We start from the raw sequence: 22,827 nt of genomic DNA on the forward strand, positions 1-22,827 counted from the left end.
AAGGCCACCCTGGTCTACATAGTGAGTTCCAGGCCATCTGGGGCTACAGGGAAACCCTGTCTCAAAAAAAAGACAAGAAAAAAAAAAAAAGTTTTTCTGTATGAAACAGTATATTTTAAAATGAAATGGAGATCTTTTTTTTTGGTCTTTTTGAGACAGGGTCTTCCTGCAGCCCCAGCTGGCCTGGATCTCACTATGTAGACCAGGCAGGCCTTGAACTCACTCTGCCTGCCTCTGCTTCCCAAATGCTGGGACTACAGGCATGTGCCACCACACCCAGCTCTAAATGGAGATCTTTTTTAAAGGTTAAAGCCTCATTCAATTTTATGTTTATAGGGTTTATACTGAGTTCAATATTATATAAGTGTATTAATTCAACTGTGAACCTAAAAATTTACAGCCAATTTTGAAAGAGATGCATCTCTGCTCTGGAAGTTGTTATTGAATATGTTAATGCTGTAATGAAATGCTTCTAATCATATGGTTATTTTTAAAAAGAAATAAATTTATTATGAATAAAAATAAATAAATAAATAAGCTGACCCAAGCTTATAATTCCAGCAGTTGAAAGACAGGAGGTTTAGGGTTTGAGGTCCCCTAAGCTACTGAGAGAGTACCAGGCAGGTTGGGCTTTATATAGCAAGACCCTGTCTCAAAAACCCAAAAGAGATAGAGAAATGACTCAGTGGTTAAGAGCACTGACTGCTCTTGCAGAGGACTGGGGTCCCAGTACCCATGTGGTGGCTAACAAACATCCATTAATTCCCATTCTAGTGGATCTGGCACCCTCTTCTGACCTCTATGGGCATTGCATGCACATGGTGCATTTACATGTATTCGGGCAAAACACTCATACACCTTAAATAAAAATAAAATAACAAAGCCAACAAAAAGAACTATGAAATATATAATTCTGTGTACAAGAGTCACCTAGAAAGTCAAATTCATAAAGACAGAAAGTAGAATGGTGGGTGCCAGGAGCTCCAGAGAGAGAGAAGGGAGTTGGTGTTAAATGAATGCAAGGTTTTAATTGAAGATGAAGAATGTTCTAGAGATGAATGATGGTGATAGCCTAACAGTATGAATGTGCTTCATGCCACACAACTATACGTTTTAAAAGTGATTATATGGGGGCTGGAGAGATGGCTCAGCAGTTAAGAGCACTGACTGCTCTTGCAGAGGACCTGGGTTCGATTTCCAGCACCCACATGGTGGCTACGAACCATCCTTAACTCCAGTTCCAGGGGAATTGAAAGCCCTCTTCTGACCTCTGCCACATTGCACAACATGGGTACACTCACATACATGCAGGCAGTACAATTGTACACATAAAATAAAAACAAAAATAAAATATTTTTTTTAATTATTATATGTTAAATGTATTTTCACAGTTTTATTTGTGTGCATGGGTACGCTTGCTCATGTTTGCAACAGTTGGAGGTCAAAGGTCATCACTGACTATCTTCAATATCTTCCTCAATTGCTCTCCATCTTTTTTAAAAAATTCATTTGTTTTTATTTCATGTAAGTCTTTTGGTGTTTTGCTTGCATGTATGTAAGTGCACCACGTGTGTTTTCAGTTCCCATGGAGGTCAGAAGGCATCAGATCCCCTGGACTTGGAGTTAGAGATGTTTGATAGCCACAGTGTGGATGTTGGGAATGGAACTGGGTCTTCTGCAAGAGCAGCCAGTGCTCTTAACTGTTGAGGGGCTCCAGTCCCGTCCACCTTATTTTTTGAGACAGCATCTCTCGCTGAACCTGTGGCACACCTTTCAGCTTGACTGGTTGGCTAGCAAGCTTAGGGATCTACCTTTTCAGTGCTGGGTTTACAAGAACACCACCATGCCTGGTTTTTAAGTGGGTGTTGGGGATCTGAGCTCAGGTCAGGAAGGGGACAAAATATGGTGGTTAGCCTCAGCATTCACTAGGAAAAATTTGAGAGATGGGCTGGCCATGTGCCGCCTGCCGCCTGAGGACTGACAAATCATGGAGACTCAGCTTAGTTCCTGAATCCAGCTTGACAGAGAACCCCAGGGGACCAGCTACCTTTTCCTAAAACAACCGTCCTTCCCTGGAGAGGCTAGGCTGTGTGAAGCTATGTTGTAAGTAGAACCATCTCTTAGCCAGGCAGGAATTGGGTGCAGAAGGTAAAGACAGGGCTCAGGCAGGGCACAGGACCAGAAAGCAAGATGGAAGAGAGCCCACTGGTTCTCATTTAGTGTTGGCAGAAACTAGGGATGGGGCTGGAAGATTTTGAAAGAAGCAACAAACAGGGGCCAGATTATGCCTGGGGATGAAAATGGAGAAGGTCACCTAGACAGGTTCTGGGTTAGACTAGAGTTTGGAGGGTGGTGAGATGCTCCAGAGAGATGGGATTGTGAGAATTGTTGTTGAGAATGATGCCATGTGGGTACAGTCTTTCTGGAGTGGCCCGTGGAGACAAATCTTAAATGTGGGCCTATCCTCTGGCCCCACATCTTCTAGGAATGTAGTTGAAGAAAATAATCTACTCCCTATGTAATGCACGTCCTACTGCTGCCTGTAAATCCTGGAAAATCTGAAGCTCCATTCAAGGAGTTGCACTAAGTAAAATGAAGTACTTTGCAGCTATAGAGAATAAAGTGGACCCGATTGATCTATTAGAAAGAGGGTTATGTGGGAAAAAAAAGCTACAGAATGGTATTTCCACACACAGCAAGGAATTGAATGCACGATTTAATGCAGAAATTACTGTGCAGTTGTTCGTGGGAGTAGATGCATAAGCAAAATATTGTGAATGAGAGTCCCCTGCTGGCACAGCCTAGAGCCAGGCTCTTGTTCTGTGTGCGCCATGAAGGGGTACCCAGTTGTTTTTCATGTTCCAGGGGCTGTCTGAAGGATGAGATCTTTGTTCAGAGAGTTGGCCCCACTCAACAAGCTGAGGGCTGGGGTTGTAGCTTGTATAGATTCAATCCCAAACACCACAAGAAAAAGAGAGACAGAAGGGAGAGAGGGACTGGAGAGGTGGCTCAGCAAAGAGCTGCTCTTGCATAAGACCTGGGTTCAGTTCCCAGCACTCACATGGCTGCTGACAACCATTCATAACTCCAGTTCTATGATGCCATCTTCTGGTTTCCCTGGGCATTACATACGTGGGTATACTATATACATGCAGGCAAAACACTCATACACATAAAATAAAAATAAATAAATTTTTAAAATTTTTAAAAAGGGGCTGGAGAGATGGCTCAGTGGTTAAGAGCACTGGCTGCTCTTGCAGACCCAGGTTCGATTCCCAGCATCCACATGGCAGCCAATAACCATCCATAACTCCAGTTTCAGGGGATCTGACTCCCTCTTCAGACCTCCTCTGGCATTGCATGACATGGGTGCACTTATATACATGCAGGCAATACACTCATACACATAAAATAAAAAATAATAGCCGGGCACAGTGGCCCACACCTTTAATCCCAGCAATTGAGAGGCAGAGGCAGACAGATCTCTGTGAGATCAAGGCCAGTCCGGCCTACATAGCAAATTCCATGTCAGCTGTGGCTATAGGGAGACCCTGTTTCAAAAAAGAACCAAAATAATTTTTTAAGGAGAGAGAGAGAGAGAGAGAGAGAGAGAGAGAGAGAGAGAGAAGAGAGAGAGAGAGAGATATTACCCTTTTGGGAGGTGCAAATCTTTCCACACCTGGCAGGGAAAGGGAGGCTTCCTCCTTTAGGGGCATGGTGGAGGCCTGAGCCCTGTGGTGGGATGTGGCATGGCTCTGGAATGGCTGAGGAGTCTAAACGGGCTCAATTGAGGCTAGGGAGATGTCTTAGAAATTCAGACTTAGGAATCTTTCGCCACTCTCCCCTGAGGGGAGCACAGTGCCCTGACTCTGAGGGAGCAAATCTGGTTGGAGGTGCTTGATCAGGGTCCCTGAGATGAGAAGGAACATGAGAGGAAGTGAGAGGACCACGTTGCCAGTAGAACCCTGGGCTCTGGCCAGGAAGGCCTTGACATCTGGATTTTGATACAGACTTGAGCCTGGAGCTGTCAAAGACTCGTTTCCGGGCCAGATGTGAATACTGGACAACTGGCTTGTGCTCCTGGATCTGGTGGCTGCCTAAGAGGCATGTGCCAGGCCATGACCATCTGGAGCTTCTTCCATTGGAACCTTAGGCACCAGGCCACCAAAAGTATCCAGTCAGGGCCACTGGGCCATGAACTTTGGTCTCCCATGATGACAGCAGGATAGGAGATGGGCCAGCTACAACACTCCAGTTCTTTAGTTTTCCAACTTCACAAAGGCCAAGCCTAGAGAGAGGGCAGGAAGAAGGACATAGGGACTCTGAGCTGCTGCATAATTATAATGCCTTACCAGCTCAGTGGTGCCCTTCACAATAATCCTGCAAACTGGAGCTCATAGGGTACACAATTATTGCTTGACATAGACTCCTCTGGCCCCCAGCCTCACTAGTGTGCTCCACAACACAGTGAAGTTGCTAGAGCTGGAGGTTGAGAGGCGCCTAGTCCCATACCTCATACAGAGCCTGACCTCAGTAACATCCAGGGCTGGACCCAAGAGCATCAGTCTAGGGAGACTGTGTGCTTTGTTTTGTTTTCCCTTTATAGATTTAGAGGACTTGGGAATCTGGTGAACCTGGCCAAACCTGGCCGTGATAGCTTCCTATCATAGGGCTTCGGCATTGCCTCCTGGGAGAAAGCTTAACATTGAAATTATTCATGAGGAAGGCTTGAGGTAAGAGGACAAGGGAGTTGAGCTGAGGAAGTCCCTGGGAACTGAGCACTCACACAGACCTGAACAAGTAGGGCTTTCTGTTTCTGGAAGCATCACTATGGGCAGGGCAGTAACACCAGTCCCTACTTCACAGACAGCTTCTTCATCTTCCTGGGTTATCCCTGTACTGTGGTCCAAAAGGGACCACAGCATCTGCCCCAAGGAACCCAAAAGAGCAGGTGGAGAGAGGCAGCATCACTAAGGGCTGGATCCCTGCCCAGCCCTCCCTTTCCTTCTGGCCACCTCTCCTCCCCTACCACACACCCTCTTCCTAAAAGGAGGGCAACTGGCACACTTCTCAAATCCAGGCATGTTCCCAGCCAAAAGCAGTTCCTAAGTGAAGCCAGGAGCTGTGGTTTGTTTTGATGAGTCATGATTTTTAGACAAGGGAAACCAAGAGCTCTACAGAGTGTTTAACTGCATCAACTCCAGATCTCAATGATTCACGTTCAATGTGACTTGCCTTACCTAGCCACAATGTGAGTCTGGAATGGGGAGACAAGGGCTGCATGTTGAGGACAACAGAAATCTCGACCATGAGCAATTTTTTTGGCAAGCTATCTCGGACATCAACCTGGGCCATTCTTAGCAGCTCTGGATGTGCTAGATCTGATGCTGATGCTGATGCTGGGTCTCTCACAGGCCCTGGCTTGATGGTTGGCTGATGGAGCTCAGCCCTGCTGGCTCCCTGCTCTGTGGGAAAGCTCTCTGTTTTGAGCCTATTCTGTCACACATATTCATTGCCCACAACTTCTGGGAGTTCCAGGGCTTTTCTTCTTGGGATCAGGCTTGCCAAGCCTCTCCCAGCCCCTCTCCACCTCTGAAGCAATAGCACATGCTAACCCATTGTCGAGATACCTCACTCTTGAAGGATGTAGGATGTAGAGGGAGCAGAGGAAGCCTGGACTGGCAGGCAGAGTTGACTCAGTGATCAAGGCTAGGTCATCTCTCTCTTGTCTTGTGTAGGATGGGAGGCTACCAAGGGATCTTCTGAATTGCCAGCTCATGGTCCTAAGAAAACTCAGGAATAGTTTTGATCTTTATTCCTCTAGCTCTGCAGCCAGTTTAAAGTTGCTGTGGAAGGCCTGAGACCCGACTCCCATACTTCCCTATGGCCTCAAAGTCAGAAACAAAGGTCCATTTTGTCAATCCAGGAATCCAGAGAAGAGCATTAGGAAGAAAGGGTGGCCCCTGGCAGTTCTGAGGGACCCCCCGAAAGGATATGGCATGGTCCACCTGGAACCTGGCCTTTGTACAGATTTCCCTGGAACTTGGCTTTTCTGTTTTCAGTCTGTTTTACCCTATGAAATAAAGCTGCAGAAACACAAAGTTCAGCTTACAAAAATGAGACACTGAACATGCCCTGAGGATATCTGGCAGCCTAGCTCCTGCTTTTTCCCCAACAGACTTCCGAGTATCAGCCCTGGATGGCACAGGGGGAACGCTCTAGCCTTTAGCACCTGGACTAAAAGGCCAACCACAGATGAAGAGTCAGCCAGAAGACCACACCGTCACAAGGGCACTTGGTGTTCAGGTGCCAGCTGTACTTCCTAAGAGGAGAGGGACTCTCCAGAAGCTTGGTTAAGGCTTCGGTTTGCAGCCTACTGCCCTGGAAAGCAGGAATCAGCTCAGTGGTCGTAGCCTCCCTACAGGGACTCAGAGCACTTCCATTACCAGAGCCCTGTTACAGTTGCTTTGGAAGGTGACAAGGCCATTGTCAGAGTGTAAAGGATATGAACTTAAGAGCCCATCACATGTAGATTCAAAGACCTGGTTTTTCTACATACCTGCCATGAGACTTTGGGCAAATGGCTTTTTGCCAGACAAGCATCCAATTATCCCAGCACCATGTACTGAAAAGGCTGTCATCCTTTCTCTACTGTTCCGCTGTGCCACCTTGATCATAAAGCAAGAGCCCACATGTGTGAAGAGCTGTTTCTGGTGTGTACATGTATGTTTGTGTGTGGTATAGACATGTGTGCATGTGTGTGCAAGTGGACTCACCCATGTGCTTGTCGCGTATTGTTGGTTGTCTTCCTCTATCCTTCTACCTTATTGTAATCGACTAATTGTGTGGGGTGTATGTGGTGTATGTGTGTAGGTGCACATGTGTGGATGATGCGTCCATGAGTGGGAGGCCAGAGGAGGACATCCTGTGTTCTGTTCTATCACTCTTTACCCTCTTCCCTTGAGACAGGATCTCTCACTGAACCTGGAGCTCACCATTTTTTCACTAGGCTGGCTGGTCACTGAGCCCCCAGAATTGGCCTGTCTCTACCCGACTCAGTGCTGGACTTACAGGCTTGTGCTTGGGCTGCAAGCACTTTGACCTACTGAGCTATCTCTCCAGTTTCTGAAATTATAATTTTTTTATTATTGGCATTGTAAATTGGATTATAATTTTAAAGCGTCTTTGCTGTAATTTTAACCATGAATTTTGTTAAGACTTGATTTGTGGTGCAATAAATAGTCAAATTTTTAAGTGTTCTTGTGTATTTGAAAATAACATATAATCAGAATTTGTAGAAAGACAGGGTTCTTTATAAGCCCATTAGGTTAAACTTGCTAATTTTTCAAATCTTCAACCTTAATGAATTTTTTATTGTTTTTACTGGGGATTGAATGCAGAGCCTCAGAGTACTAAATAGCACTGAGCTATACCTCCATCCCCAAATCAAATTTTGATCTCGTGTAGCTCAGGGTGGCCTCAAACTCACTATGTACCTGAGGCTGGCCTTGAACTCCTGATCTTCCTGCCTCCACCTTCTGAGTGCTGTCTGGGGTTCTGGGTGTGTAGCACATGCTCAGTTCTAATTGTGGGTGTTTTCAGCAGTTTTAGAAACTCTTACCTTCTATACTTGTAAATTTAGAATTTTTTATCTTTTGGGCTTAAGGATTTCTTTTCTTTTCTTTTTTGAAGACAGGCTCTCATTATGTAGCCTTGGCTGGTCTGGGATTTTCTTTGTAGATCAGGCTGGCCTGGAAGTCACAGAGATCCACTGGCTTCTGCCTGCCTAAGAATTTTTGCCTTGCCATTAATTTCTTTAGGAATTACAAGATGTTGATGGTTGTAGTCTTCTGACCATACCAAAAAAGTTGAATTGTTCGCTTTAAAAGGAATAAGAATTCCAGGCTAGCTGGAACTACAGGGAGACCCTGTCTCAAAAAGACCAAAAAATAAACAAATAGAAATAAAAGAAATAAGAAAACCAACTTATTCATTAATATAATTACATTACCTTCCTTTTGGTTAGAGTCTGGCTATTCTGTATTTGTCAGGGTTTGGGTTTTTTTTTTTTTTGGTTTTTTTTTTGGTCTTTTTGAGACCAAAAACTGGAACTCACTATTTAGACCAGGCTGGCCTTGAACTCACAGGGATCTGCCTGCCTCTGCCTCCTGAAGTGCTGGGATTAAAGGTATGCACCACCACGCCCAGCCTGTCAATTATTTAGTTACTTTGTTATTGTATGAGTGTTCTGCCTACATATAAGTACACCTCTGTCATGCAATATCCATAGAGGCCAGAAGAAGGCGTCAGATCCCCGGAATTGGTGTTATAGATGGTTGCTAGCCGCCCTGTGGGTGCTGGGAACTGAACCCAGGTCTTTTGCAAGAACAGCCAGTGCTCCTAACCACTGTAGCTATGCCACTGATTTATACCTCCAGACCAAATTTTGCAGTTATTTTTCTTTCGGTACTTCAAATATACAATTCCTCTATCTATCAGCTTCTACTGTTTCTAACGAGAAGTCATGCATTACTTTGCTAGTTTTTAAAAAATTAATGCAACTTATTTCCCTCTGGGTGGTTTGAAAAAATAACTCCATGATTTCATTAAGACAAAAACTGACAGCATGACAGTGTGGTATGAAGTCTACATTTAAACAAAATGCTCTTATTCATCTGACACGTGTAAGATTTTATAATGTAGCTCCAGATGCAGGTCTAGCTAATGTTGACAACTGGTGCATCTCATTATTCAACACACAGCATTTGGGTATCATGTTAATTCTTAGAATTTTGTTTGTTTTGTGGTTTTACATTTTCATTGCATATGTTTACCACCCTTGGTACTACATTACAGAAGGACATGTCCTTACAGATACACGCTCCTCCCTGGTCTTCCTTTCCCCTCTCCTTTGTCACCTTGAACTACTCTGGTCAGTCCCCTTTGTTCCCCTAGACAGCTTTACTTCTACTTTCCTGTCATATATGCACACATGATTTTATGTCTATAAAAAATTTAGGAACCAGAAATGAGAAAAATATGAGACATTTGTCTCTCTGAAAGTGACTTAATTTTTAATATGATTATCTCACAGTTGTATCCATTTTCCTGCAAAGGACATGACTTCATTATTCTTTTAATTTATTTTATTTTTAAAATTTTATTTTATGTGTATGAGTGTATTTCCTGCATGTAAGTGCACCTGTGTCATGCAATGCCTGCTGAGGTCAGAAGAGGGCATCCGATTCCTCTGGAATTGGAATTACAGATGGTTGTTAGCCATCATGTGGGTGCTGGGAATGGAACTCAGGTCCTCTGCCAGAGCAGCCAGTGCTCTTAACCACTGAGCCATCTCTCCAGCCCCAACTTCATTCTTCTTTATGGTTGAGATAGAAGATAGATGGATGGATGGATGGATAGATGATAGATAGATAGATAGATAGATAGATAGATAGATAGATAGATGGATGGATGGATAGATGATAGATAGATAGATAGATAGATTGTATTTTCTTTATCTGTTCCTCTGTTGATGGACACCTAAGTTAGTTCCATAGCTTAGACATTGTGAATAGTGCCACAGTGATGTGCAAGTATCTCTGTGATGTGCTGATCTGGAGTCTTTTGGGTGAATACCCAGAAGTGGTATAGCTGAGTCATGTAGTAGATTTATTTTTAGTGGGTTTTCTGTTGTTGTTCTTGTTTTTCATTTGGTTGGTTGGTGTCTTAGTTTAGTTTTTATTGCTATGATAAAACACTGACCAAAACAACTCATGAAGGAAAAAGTTTATTTCACCTTACAGTTTACAGTTCATCGTAGAGGAGAGCCAGGCCAGGAGCTCAGGGAAGGAACCTAGAGGCAGGAACTGAAGCACAGACCATGGAGGAGTGCTGCTTACTGGCTTGCTGCTCTGGCCTATGCTTAGCCTGCTTTCTTATACAACCTAGGACCACCTGCCCAGGAGTGGCACCACCCACAATGGACTAGGTCCTCCCACAACAATCAAGAAAATGCCTCACAGACATGCCCGCAGTTTAGTCTGATAGAGGAAATTCCTCAATTGAGATTCCTTCTTCCCAGGTGTGTCAAGTTGACAACTGAAGCTATCTAGCACAGTTGGGTTGTCATTGTTGTTTGATTGGTTTGGATTTTTTGATTATTGTTGTTTGGGACAGGGTCTTAGGTAGATTGGTCTTGAACTTGCTATGTAGCCAAAGATAACCTTGAACTCCTGGTGTCTTGCCTTCACCTCCCAGGGAGCTGGTATTGTAGGCATGTGCCAACGTGCCTGGTTTTCCATTTTACTTTTCCTAGAAACCTCCATACTGATTTCCACAGAAGCTAGAGTAGTTTATAGCCCCAGCAGTATATAAGGGTTCCCCACATCCTCACCAGCATTTGTTTTCTTTGGACTAGGAGATGAAATCTCAACATAGTTTTAATTTACATTCCTCTGATGGCTAGGGAAGTTGAGCAATTTTGGTTGTTTTAACTTCATCTCTTTTTTTTTTTTTTTTTTTTTTTTTTTTTTAAAAAAAAAAAAAAAAAAAAAAAAGAGGACGATAAATCTTTCACTGTGATATATCAAAATAATCTGTAGCCGTAGCTGGTCTGGAATTTGCTACATAGATCAGGCTAGACTTAATCTCACAGAGATCTGCCTGCCTCTGCCTCTCAAGTGCTGGGACTAAAGGTGTTTGCCATCATTCCTGACTTCAACGTAATCTTTTTGAGCTGTCTGTTCATTTCATTAGAACATTTATTGATTGGGCTGTTTGATTTCCTATTTAGTTTTTGAATTCTTTGGATATTCTAAATATTCCTTTTCATATGTATAACTAGCAAAGATTTTCTCCCATTCTGTAGGCTGTTTCTTCACTAGATTTACTGTTCCTTTGCTGTGCAGAAGATTTTTATTTTCATGAGGTTGCCTTTGCCAGTCGTTGGCATTTTTTCCTGAACAACCGGAATCCTGTTCCTTCCTATGCCTGTATCTTGCTTTCCCCCTACTTTTTCCTCTCACAGTTTCAGAGTTTCAAGTCTTAGATTAAGGTTGTTTTATTTTTTCAAGTGATCTAATTGCCCCAATATTAAAGTTAATCTTCAGAAATATAAGCTTTTGAACTCAACCAGCCCTTGAATTGACTCTGAAATTTTTTGGTCAGTGACCAAACCCTGTCACTAATGGTTTCAGATTTTAAGTTTTATGGAATAGAGCCTCTAAATTTTCCACTCTAAGAGCATGGGCTCTCCTCTGTATACTCAGCCACTCCCACAATACCTCAGCCAGTGGCTTGGATGGACAAACTGGTATTTATAGCTTTGTAATTGGAAACGTTAGGGTCTTCTCTTTCTAATTTCAACAACTACTACTTCTAAGATGGAATGGTCTACCTGAGTCTACTCTCTTAAAGACTTTTCCTCCTCAGGCAGTTTCCTTCTCTCAAAAAGGTAGCTTTGGGTGCCAGGCATGGTCGGGCGCACCTGTAATCCCAGCACTTATGGTGGGGGAGGGGCAAGAGGATCAGGAGTTCAAGGCCATCTTCAGCTATATAGCAAGTTGAGGTCAACCAGGGCTACAGAAAACCATTTCAAAAACAAAAGACAAAACAAACAAAATGGCAGCTTTGGTAATTCAGGAACTGGCCTAGTTTTTTTTCAGGGAACAACATTAAGTATGTGGGGAATATTTTGACTTTTAGTTTCAGGTACTTACAGATTTCAAGTAGTAGCTCCTAGTCCTCATTGTGGTCCCTATTGGATGGTTTTGAAAAGATAAAATATTCTGAACATAAAACCAACCGTTATTTTTTGTTTACATTCTTTCACCATTCCCCAATCAGGCCCCAAGTTTTAACTAATTTTTCCTATCCCATCTCCTTTCCTCCCCACCCTATTCTTTCCAACCCCAAATGATATACCAGTAATAGCTGAAGTGATACAGATGCTATGCTCTAGTAATGCAGAGGTTGCACAATTGGGAAGAAGCTGGAGGTTGCGGAGATGTTCTTTGAAGAGTGATGGTATCTTTTTACTCTCCCATACATTCTGCAAGTTTAGTCCTGCATAGAAAGCCCTTTACTTTATTCCCAAAAGTACAGAATGGGTTGCTTTGAAACTTGTTTTCCCTCTGTGTGTAAACTACACAGCTTTGAATGTCTAGAAGACACAGAAGTTATACTGAATTCTCTCACTTCTCCTCCTCTTCCCTCACCCCTTTCCCTTCCCTCCCCATCCTCCTCTCCCCTCCCCTCCCTTCCCATCCCCTCCTCTCCTCTCCTTTTTTGACTTTCAGTACTGGGGATTGAACCTGGGGCCTTTTTCATTCCATGCAAACATTCTACCACTGAGCTATGTCTCCTCTTTTTACTTTTTATTTGGAGACAAGGTCTTAGTTTCCAAGTTTGCCTTGAACTTACTCTGTAGCCCAGGCATGCCTTGAACTTTCCTTTCCCCTGCCTCAGTCTCCAAAGTAGCTGGGATTACAGTCCTATGCCACCAGGCCTGACTATACTGACTTTTCAAAGGACAGCTTTGCCTCCATGTGTGCAAGTGCACCGTGTGTGTGTAGTGCCCATGGAGGCCAGAAGAGAGTGTTGAATCCCTTGGAACTGGAGTTACAGATGGTTGTGAGCTGCCATGTGGGTGCTAAGAACCGAACCCAGGTCCTTCGCAAGAACAGCCAGTGCTCTTAACCACTGAGCCACCTTTCCAGCCCCTCAATCTTGCTTTTAAACATAGTAAACGCAGTGACTTTAAAGTCTGCTTATTATAATTTCAGTATTTAGAGCCCCGCTGGAGTTATTTCTGCTTTGTATAGGTTTGCTGGGTTTTGTTCATGTTGTATTCATCTCCTCTTCTGGGGTTAGATATTTGGGTATAAATTGTATTTATAAAACAATGCAAAAATGGTTTCTAGTTTTGTTTGTATCAATAATTTGAGACCCATGATATCTTCCTCCAGAAAGAATTTAAGTTTGTTTCTGCCAGACTTGGATGTCACTGGCATTCCAGAGTCACTTACTCCAACTTCGAGGAATCAACTGGGCATTGCTGGGCATCGTGGCTCAGAGCTGTGATCCCAGGACTTCAAGAAGCTGAAGCAAGAGGATCTCAGGTTCGTGGGAAGCCTCATCTACATAGCAAGCTGCTGTCTCAAACTAAACCAAAGGCAAACATTTAAATCAGTCAGTTTGAGGGACCAAGATGATTCGAAGCTGATCCCCCTCAGGGGATCCTCCCTTCATTTTTAGTTCTGGTTTTGGAAACAGGAGTATTGAGGCATATAGAAAGACAAAGAAAATTAAGGAGACATGGACTAAGAAAGGAGCCACTCACTCTGGGAGCCTGGTTGGAGTCTCTCACCACTGAGAGTCAAAAATTGCAGCACAAGGGGCTGGAGAGATGGCTCAGTGGTTAAGAGCGGGTACTGCTCTTCCAGAGGACCCAAGTTTGGTTCCCACCACTCACCAGGCAGCTTGCAACTACCTATAACTCCAGCTCCAGAGGCATCCAATACCTTTGACCTCTGCGGGTGCCTGCACATGCACACATACAGTTACACACATACACATAATTAAAAATAATTTTAAAAAATCTTTAAAAAATTGCAGCACATTTAACAAAATCTACATAGAAAGAATATTCTTTTTATATAGAGATATTTCAAATAACAGTGTTAAGGGGCTGGAGAGGTGGCTCAGTGGTTAAAAGCACTCACTCCTCTTGTAGAAGACCTGGGTTCAGTTCTTAGCACCCGCATGGCAGCTGACAACCATCTGTAACTCCAGGGAATCCGACACCCTCTTCTGACCTCCTCAGGCACCACACAACATGGGTGCACTTACATACATGCAGGCAATACACATGCATGTAAAATAAAGTAATAAATGTTATAATAATAAAACATTTTTAAAAGAATGTTAAAATCAGCAAACCATGGCTAAGGCCTATGCATAGCATATGTGATCAATTATGGTCTTTCGCCTTTCTTAGCTGTAAACCTTCAATTTTCTAGGATCTCACAAGCAAGACTTGTTATAAACTGCATTTACAGTAAAGTACATATCTTAAGCCCCACACCACCTTTTGTGAACCATGGTTTTCCCTTATTGGATTTCAGTCCTGTGCAAGGCGCCTCACCCTATCATCTCATGGGGGCAGGGGGAGTTGTCCCTTGGCAACCCTTTTAAACAATGTAAGTTCAGAAGCCATCAAAATTGTTTATACAGCTATTGCTAAGACAGTTAATTTGAAATTGACTCTTGAGAGGCTCATACCCACACTTGTGCATATAGTCTCATTTTCTTAGGTACCTTTTTTTCTCTTAATCTCCTTGCTTAAATTTATGTTAAAATCTCTTCTTGGAGAGCTGTGGCTATAGCTCAGTTGGTAGAGTGATTGCCTAGCATGCATAAAGTCCTGGGTTCAATCCCCAGCACTGCATAACCTGAACATAGAAGTGTAAGCCTATAATTCTAGCAATCAGGACACAGAGGCAGAAGGACCAGATGTTCAAGGTCATCCTCAACTACATAGCAAGTTCTCTTCTTAAGAAACTCCAACTCTTCTTCATAGTGATTCATCCTGAAATTTTTCTCTGTTGCGTCTCTGGCACCTCTCCCTGCTGCTGACACACTCACCGTGAAGGCCAGACTAGCCTTGAACTTGTCTTCATTTACCTTCTGAAGTTTAACTTTTTAGTATCTTAACCCAAGGGAAGTTTATCAGGACTCATTTTGCCAATTCTAAATTACTTCAATCCTTGTTCTGTTCAAAAAGCCATTTGCTTGGCCATCTATTATAGCTAGCATTGACAAATATCCATTAGGGGAAAAGCAATCTTTCTATGCCTTCAGGTAGATTTGTATATATATATATCTTTTTTTTTTGAGACAGGGTCTCTCTGTTGTCCCAGGTGGCCTGGAACTCACTATGTAGACCAGGCTGGCCTTGAACTCACAGAGATCCACTTGCCTCTGCTTCCTGAGTGCTGGGATTAAAGGCATGTGCCACCACGCCCAGCCTTTTGTTTTATATTTTTCCAGTTGTCTTCAGTGAGCCAAATGGTAAGAGCCTCAATTTCCTCTAGATAAGAATGCAGGTGTGTTGCTTGATTTTGGTAACATGGAAGTCATCAGTGGCCTTGGCATCAGAAAGCTTTGTGGAACACAGAAGTGAAAGTTGCATTGGAACAGGGTAGAGTGATTAGAGTGGAGAAGTAGAAAATAGCACCTGGGAAACTCTGAAAGTTTGCCTACGAAAGAAAGCAGAGCAATGGGGCTGGGGATAGGAGGTGGGATGGTGGGGTCCAGGAAGATTTTCAAAAGTGAAAGATTCCAGAACATGTTTATATGCTGACAAATATATTTTCCATCTCCATAATATGTCTGTTTCTCAAGTTAGCTTTCTATATCTGCCTCATAGTGGGTGCTTTAATTAGCATAAGTGGGAGTCCATGAGCCCAACTCTGGCCAGCTCTAAACAGCCTTCCTTATCAAATCTGTAGCTGTTTTCTTTCTCTTTTCACTCCTATAGCATATTGGCCCTAGACCAAGCCCCCATCTCCTCTTAGCTTATCAGATGTTCCTGCTTGAATTTCCTGCTACCAGGACTACTGTCATCTAACCCCTTCTACATGAGCTGCCATATTTATTGTGTGCTAGGTACTAGTGTAGGTATTAAGAGCTCTAAAATGGAAATTTACACGTCCTTCTCCTACTTAGTAATGTCTACTGCCCTCAGTCCCATTTTCCTTTGGCTGAAGGCTTCACTCTAACCTGTCCCTCCACCTTCACTTTTCTCTTCCTCCCTGGCAGACCAGGGAGGTAAGGCTGACATGCTAGGGAAAGAAGTGTTTGGATTGGAGAGTTGGAGGCTCTGGGTGTCCAAGATTGTCTGCTCAGCCCAGGTCAGCTGTCCCAGTGGCACCTTGGGCCAAGAGAAGGCTCTGTTTCCCTTAGCTGAGAGCCCCTGGGGCAGCTTGAGCCAGTATCCCAGTTCTAGACAAAGAAACGTAGGAGCAAACATCTTGCACTGGTAAGCCAGGGATGTGCTGTGCCAGGGCCTTTGTTTCTAACTTGGGAGAACCTTCAGGTTTCTGCCCCCTTTTTAAAGCACTGTATTCACAGTTCCACGTGAATACCACTATAGCCAGAGTTGACATGAAAAACAATACCCAGGGGAAAATCTAATTTGCTTAAGTTACAGAACTGTGGTGTGTGACTCAAAGTTTATGTGTCATGTGATTGTACGTGTCTCTAGATATGTGCTTCCCATCTCTGTGTGTCCATGACCCTGTGTCCCTGTGTGTGTCTGTGTCATATGCTGTGAGAGAGAAGAGGGGATAGTCTGTACTGTATCCTGTATCCATGAATTCATATACACCACCCTGTCCTCTGGGCCTGTATGCATGTGCCTGTCTCTGTGTTCTGTGTCTGGGAATAGCCAGTGTGTCTGTTTCTATGCTTATTTGTAATTGTCCCTCATTTCCCTGATTTCCTCCACTTTACTGTTTCTCCTTCACTTTAGACACTCTCTCTTATGGGTGTGTCTTGAGTCTTTATAATAATGGAGTCACTGTAGAAGTCTCAAAATTCAACCTTTCAGGCTGAAATATACATCTCCAGGTCTTTCATTTCCAACTTTCACCAAACCTGTCTTCCACCTCATTGGAGCCTCCAGCTCTTTAGAGTCTATATTATTTACTTTCTGTTGCTGTGATAAAACACCATAACCTAGGCCACTTATAACAGCCAAACGCACTAACCAATTGCGCTGCAGTGACTCCCAAGGCCACTTATAGAAGGAAGAGTTTATTTGGCTTATGGTTCCAGAAGGATGAGTCCATCATGGCAGGGGAGGCATGGCAGGAGGCAGCTGAAGCAGAAGGCGAAATGCTCACATCTTCCAGCATGCAAAGGAAGCGGAGAGAGACAAACTGGAAATGGGGCAGGGCTAAGAACTCTCAAAGCCTACTCCCAGTGCCGTGCTTCCTCCAGCAAGGCCACACCTTCTAACCCTCCCCAAACAGCACCACCAACCAATCAAGTGTTCAAATGCTTGGAGCCTATGGGGGACATTCCTCATTCAAATCACCATATGGTCCAACAGTTTGCTCCCAGGCTCCCTCAGTGTCCTAACCTGCTATTGCCTCTGTCTCCTCCTGCACCCACAGTGCAGGTAAGCCCAAGATTTATCCTCTTTAGCTACTGTTTGGGAGGAATCCCTCAAGCCAACACACACTGCTTTTCCTTTTCTATTTGGAGCTATTCCTTTTTCCAGCTGCACCATCTTTTGTCACCTCCAAACCTTGCCTTCCAGCACCTCACAAAAAAATAATTCTAAGGTTAATGGGTGTGAACTTCCTCCATTTCCTGCCCTTCTCACCTCCAAAGATGTCTGTAGCTGCTGCATCCTTCTCACCTTTGCTGCTCTATCTTTCCTCACACCCAAGTCCAGATCCTCCAAAAAGAGCCTTTCTTAGGGTAGGGAGTGTAGCTCAAAGGTAGAGCACTTACTTAGCATGTAGAAGGCCCTGGATTTGATCCCCAGTGCATACCCGTGAGTACACACACACACACACACACACACACACACACACGAAAGGGAAAAAAAGGAATCATGGGCCAGTGAGATGGTTTAGAGGGTAAAGGTGTTTGCTGCTAAGCCTGACAACCTGAGTCATCAGTACTTTCTTAATAAAATACAGTAAAATCTCACTTCAAACCGGTTATTATAATTTGAGGTGGGATAAGAGAGTATTGAGAATTAAATCTAGGGCTAGTATGCTAGACTAGTCCTTTACCACTATCCTGCATCCTTAGCTCCCTAATCTAGTTTAAAGAACCAAGAACATATTCTTTTACCAGTTCACACAACTAGGATGCCCAAAGTTGTACCATTTCTTGGAATAGCTTAGGTCATCTGATACCACTTGGACAAGATCTCGTCTGTGCTTTTTTTTACATCTGTAAAATAGGATCTTAATAATTCCTACCACATAAAGTCTTTATGGGGAAGAAAAGCAGTCAGAAACCCAGATAGCATCATGGTGGCTCTGAGAGCTCCTGCTCCACAGAGCAGGTTTCATTCTCTGCGCTCTGCTTCCTGGTCATGTTACAGAAAGTGAAGGCCCACAACTCAGCATTTCAGGCTGGTAAGAATGAGAATATTTTGATCTTACTTCACACTTTCCCCCACCCCCCAGCTGAGGACAGAACCCTGGACTTTGCTCTTGCTAGGCAGGTGCTGTGCCACTGAGCTAAACCCCCAACCCCTGATCTTACTTCTTAATACCCACTAGAGAGAATCTAGTCAGGTAACTTTGGGTCAGGGTCTACCACTGGGCCATTCAAATTCTGTGGGAAAAGAAATACCTGATAATACCTTTAATCCCAGCATTTGGGAGGGAAAGACAGGCAGAGCTCTGTGAGATTAAGGCCATCCTGATCTACATAGTTCCAGGCCAGCTGGGACAACAGGGAGATCCTGTTTCAAGCAAGCAAGCAAACAAACAAACAAACAGAAAAAAGAAAAAGAAAAAAAGAAATACCTGATAAAATGTGGTTTTTATGGCCCACTACTGGGAGTGGTTGGATCAACATAGGGAGAAAGGGGAATTGTGATGAGGCAGGATAAAAAGACAGGGAAAGGGGACATTAGAAAAGGAAAGAGGTCCTGCATCCTGTGATCTTGTTTGCACTTCTTGGTGGCAGAGTCAAGAGCTTCAGTTCAACTGACAGGAAAGCTATCTTCACAGCAACAAGGCCTGTTTTCCTAAGATATCTCTAACCAGAATGTTAAAAACAATAAATGAATTGTTTGTTTAGGGCCAGATGTATGTGACCTTGAGTCTAATCAGATCAGCACTGCTCTTATCCTTAAACTTGATTAATGCTTAAAGCCACTTACTATTTCTTCAAGAAGTTCAAGATAAAAAAGAACAATTAAGCCAGCTCATCTTTGTTTTCTTTTTGTTTTCAGAGACAGAGTCTCAGTGTGTAGCTCAGGCTAGCCTATCTAACTCTATCTAAGCTTCCCAAATTTTGTTATTATAAGTATGAGCTACTAGGCTTGGTTTAGCCCTTAAAAAAAAAGATTTATTATTTTTATTTTATGTGTATGAGTGTTTTGCCTTCATGTAAGAGTACTGCATGCATGCAGTGACCTTGAAGGCCAGAAGAGGGCACCAGATCCCCCAGAACTGGAGTTCCAGACAGTTGTGAGTGGCCATGCTGGCACTAGGAACCAAACTCAGGTCCTTTGAAAGAGCAGTAAGTGCTCTTAACCACTAAACCATCTCTGTGCGTGCGTGTGTGCGTACATGTGTGTGTAGGTCAGAGAACATTTGTGGGAGTCGTTCTTTCCTTCCACCATATGGGTCCCCTGGAACAAACTCAGGCTGTCAGGCTTGGCAACAAGTACCTTTACCCACTGAACTGTCTCCCTGCTCTTAAACTTAAATGTTGCTTAATCTTTGAACCTGATTGCAAATTACATCCTTTGAAATCCTCAAAATCCACAAAACCAGCTTGGAATGTAGCTTAGTTGATAGAGTGCCTGTCTAGAATGCATGAAGCCCAAGCTTCAATGCCCAGCACTGTATAAATCAGGTGTGGTGGTACACACCTGTAGTCCCAGCACTTGGGAGGCAGAGGCAGGCAGATATCTGTGAGTTCAAGGTCAGCCTGGTCTACATATCCACATAGCTTATTCCAAGCCAGCTGGAGCCACAGGGAGACCCTGTCTCAAAAAGAGCCCCCCCTCCAAAAAAAAAAAAGCTGCAGGGCTTCAGAGATGGGTCAGTGGTTAAGAGCACAGAGCACTGGCTGCTCTTGCAGAGGACCTGGGTTTGATTCCCAGCACCCACATGGTAGCTAATAACTGTCCTAACTCCAGTTCCAGGGGAATCCAATGCCCTCTTCTGACCTCAGAGGGCATTGCATGACATGGGTGCACTTACATACATGCAGGCAATATACTTATACACATAAAATAAAAAATAATAAAATAAAATAAATAAAAAAAAATAAAATAAAATATTTTTTTTAAATGCTACAAATCTGCCAGGCATGGTGGCACATGCCTTTAGTCCCAACACTTGGGAGGCAGAGGCAGGCAGATCTCTGAGAGACCAGCCTAGTCTACATAGTGAGTTCCAGGTCAGCTGGGGCTACAGGGAGACCCTGTCTCAAGAAAAAAAAAAGCTACTATTTCTGTCTCACTTAATCCCCCCACACCCACACTTCAGATTTAAGTATATACTTTCTCTATTTCTTACCTCTTTTTAATGAATCTAACTTTGTATCATACTGACTCATTCTGAAAAATCTCTGTGGTTAAAGACCCTAGTTTCATCTTAGGGGAACTCAATAGGCTACAGGTGGCAGCCCTGGGCTGTGTCTCCTCCACTGCAGCTGACAGTGAGCTTGCCAGACAACCCCCCCCCCCCCCACCAAACTGTCCGTTGGAATCAGAGAGTTGGAGAGCTGGTGCTGCTCTATGGGCAGGGATAATATGGGCAATGGGGGTGGAACTTTCCCTTCTAGCCATTCTAGCCAGTGGAAAACCAGGCACCCCAGGTGTCTCAGTTTAGAAGTATTTTGTACCCTAGAGTCCCTGGAGGTTGTAGGAAAGTAATCTGGGGAAGGAGGTCAAAGATGCCCTTTAAAAGGCAACACTGGGAAATCCCTATAAGGAAAAGTACAGGAAGCTGCTGGGGCTCGCTGTGACCTGGCCCTGTGGATTCTGTTTGCACAGATCCCAGATCAAAGGTATGCTAAGGGAAGCCTCTGAAAGCCACAAGTGCCAACAAGTCATGGTGGGGAAATTGGCCTTCCATTCCAGTCCCAGCCTGTGGCAAGAACCTTTTCTGGGTAAATAAAGGAGGTGCTGACCACATACTTCATTGTGGCTTTGTAGCACAGAGACTGAATTAGTCAGTGAGACACACACAGTGATTCCAGGGGTCAAGACCAGCCAGCCAACCACTGGCTCATGAATAGGGTGCAGGCCCAAGTACATGAACAACATCTTATTAAAGAGGAGAGTGGTCTCTCACTCCAAACCCCACCAGTTTTAACTTATAGTACTCACTTTCTTTCATGTCAAGAAATATAAACAACAGAAGGGCTTTGACTTCTTGATAGATAATGATAGTAAACTCATCTTTGGTGCATACTATGTGCCAGCCACTGTTCAACATGTTTTAATATGCATTAAGTCATTTAAGCCTCATACATTTTGAGATCTGTATGATCATTATCCTTATTTTACAGATAAGGAGATAGACTCTCCTGAAGTCATGTAGTTGGGATTCTGAGCCAGGCTACTCTCTAGGCTGCTGCTGTTACTCCAGCAGTAACCAATGGTGTGTACTGGTTAGGCTCCTTTGGAAGAAGAAAACAAAGCTTCCTATGAGCTAGTTCAAGAGAAGAAGGGTTATCAGAGGGTAGGAATTGGAAGTAAATGAATAGGCACTGTGGGGCAGCCCACCCTTTAGAGACCTGGAAACAGATTCTTTCCAGCTCCAACATCCTCAGCAAGGTGGAATTCAAGGCTCTCCAGCCTGGGCTGAGCAGATGACTCAGTGGTTAAGAGCATTGGCTGCTCTTGCAGAAGACTGGGGTTCAATTCTCAGCACCCACATGGTAGCTACTAGTTCCAGGGGAATCCTACACCTTCTTCTAACCCTCAGGGGCATGACATAAGGGTACTTACATACAGGCAATGCACTCATATACATGAAATAAAAATAATAAATAAAATGTTAAGAAAAGACTCTCCATCCAGTGGGTCTCTATTAGCATATTCCCACATATTACATGTCTCTCTGTGTCCCTCTCTTGCCCCTGAATCTTTTCTCTAAGATAAAGCTGTCTTAGGCCTTTGGAAAAAAAAATACTCATTTTATGAATGCTAAGCTCCCACACTTAGGACCTGTTTCTAAAGTCCTATGCACCATCCCCTGACATTTTCAAGGTCATTCTGAGGCACAGAGAAAAACTGAGTGACTCAATTTTAGATTTTGAGCCAGTGTAGGTGGTAAGATGCTGGTCAGTTTATGGTTCATCTGCACTTGGGTCTGGTATCCACTGGGTTAGAACCAGGATGAGGCTTGAGATCACATGGTATAAAGCAAGGTCCCCTACTTTTCAGGCAGTGATGTGGGTGAGGTGGTGTTCAAAGAAGGTGCATCTATGACAGGCATACATAAGTCAGGTCCTGTCTAAGCATTTTGTCCTCACTTCCCCGTTAGTCCCATTTCCTTGTCTTCCTAGAAAGCTTCTGTTTCCTCCCATGGGTTTGAATGCTTTTTAACAACTGTGATCATGGAAACAGAATCTCCAGCCATTGATTTGGATATTGCTGGAAGAAGGAAGGGAATGGACTGAGGCTGTAGATCAGTGATAGAGCCCTTGCCAAGCATGAGCAAGGCCCAGGATTCAGCAGCCTCACCACTAAGATGGCGTTCAAGGCTCCCTGATTCCACTGTGCCTCGGTTAACACCGTCACACACACTGTGTGTCTACCACCAAACAGCAAAACAGCAGCAACAAAATCCCAACTAGGTTCTTCTAGCAGAAATCCATTTTCACAAGCTGGGGACTCCCTCCCTGAGTTTTGGGTTCGGTTTTTCAGTTCTTCCTCTCTACTTTCTGGTCTGTGTGATGGGGCTCTTCAGTGATGTGCTCTTCTCACAGGGCAGACCAGGAAGACATTTCACAAGCTCTGTCTCATCTGTCTTCTTTGCCAGATGATCCGCAGCTGTGTGCAGATGCTTAAGAAAGTGGTCCACCATTGCCTCAAGGACACATACATGTGGT

The sequence above is a fragment of the Nannospalax galili genome, unplaced genomic scaffold, assembly GCF_000622305.1.
Source record: "Nannospalax galili isolate Female #2095 unplaced genomic scaffold, S.galili_v1.0 scaffold341, whole genome shotgun sequence".
In the NCBI taxonomy this organism is placed as follows: domain Eukaryota; kingdom Metazoa; phylum Chordata; class Mammalia; order Rodentia; family Spalacidae; genus Nannospalax; species Nannospalax galili.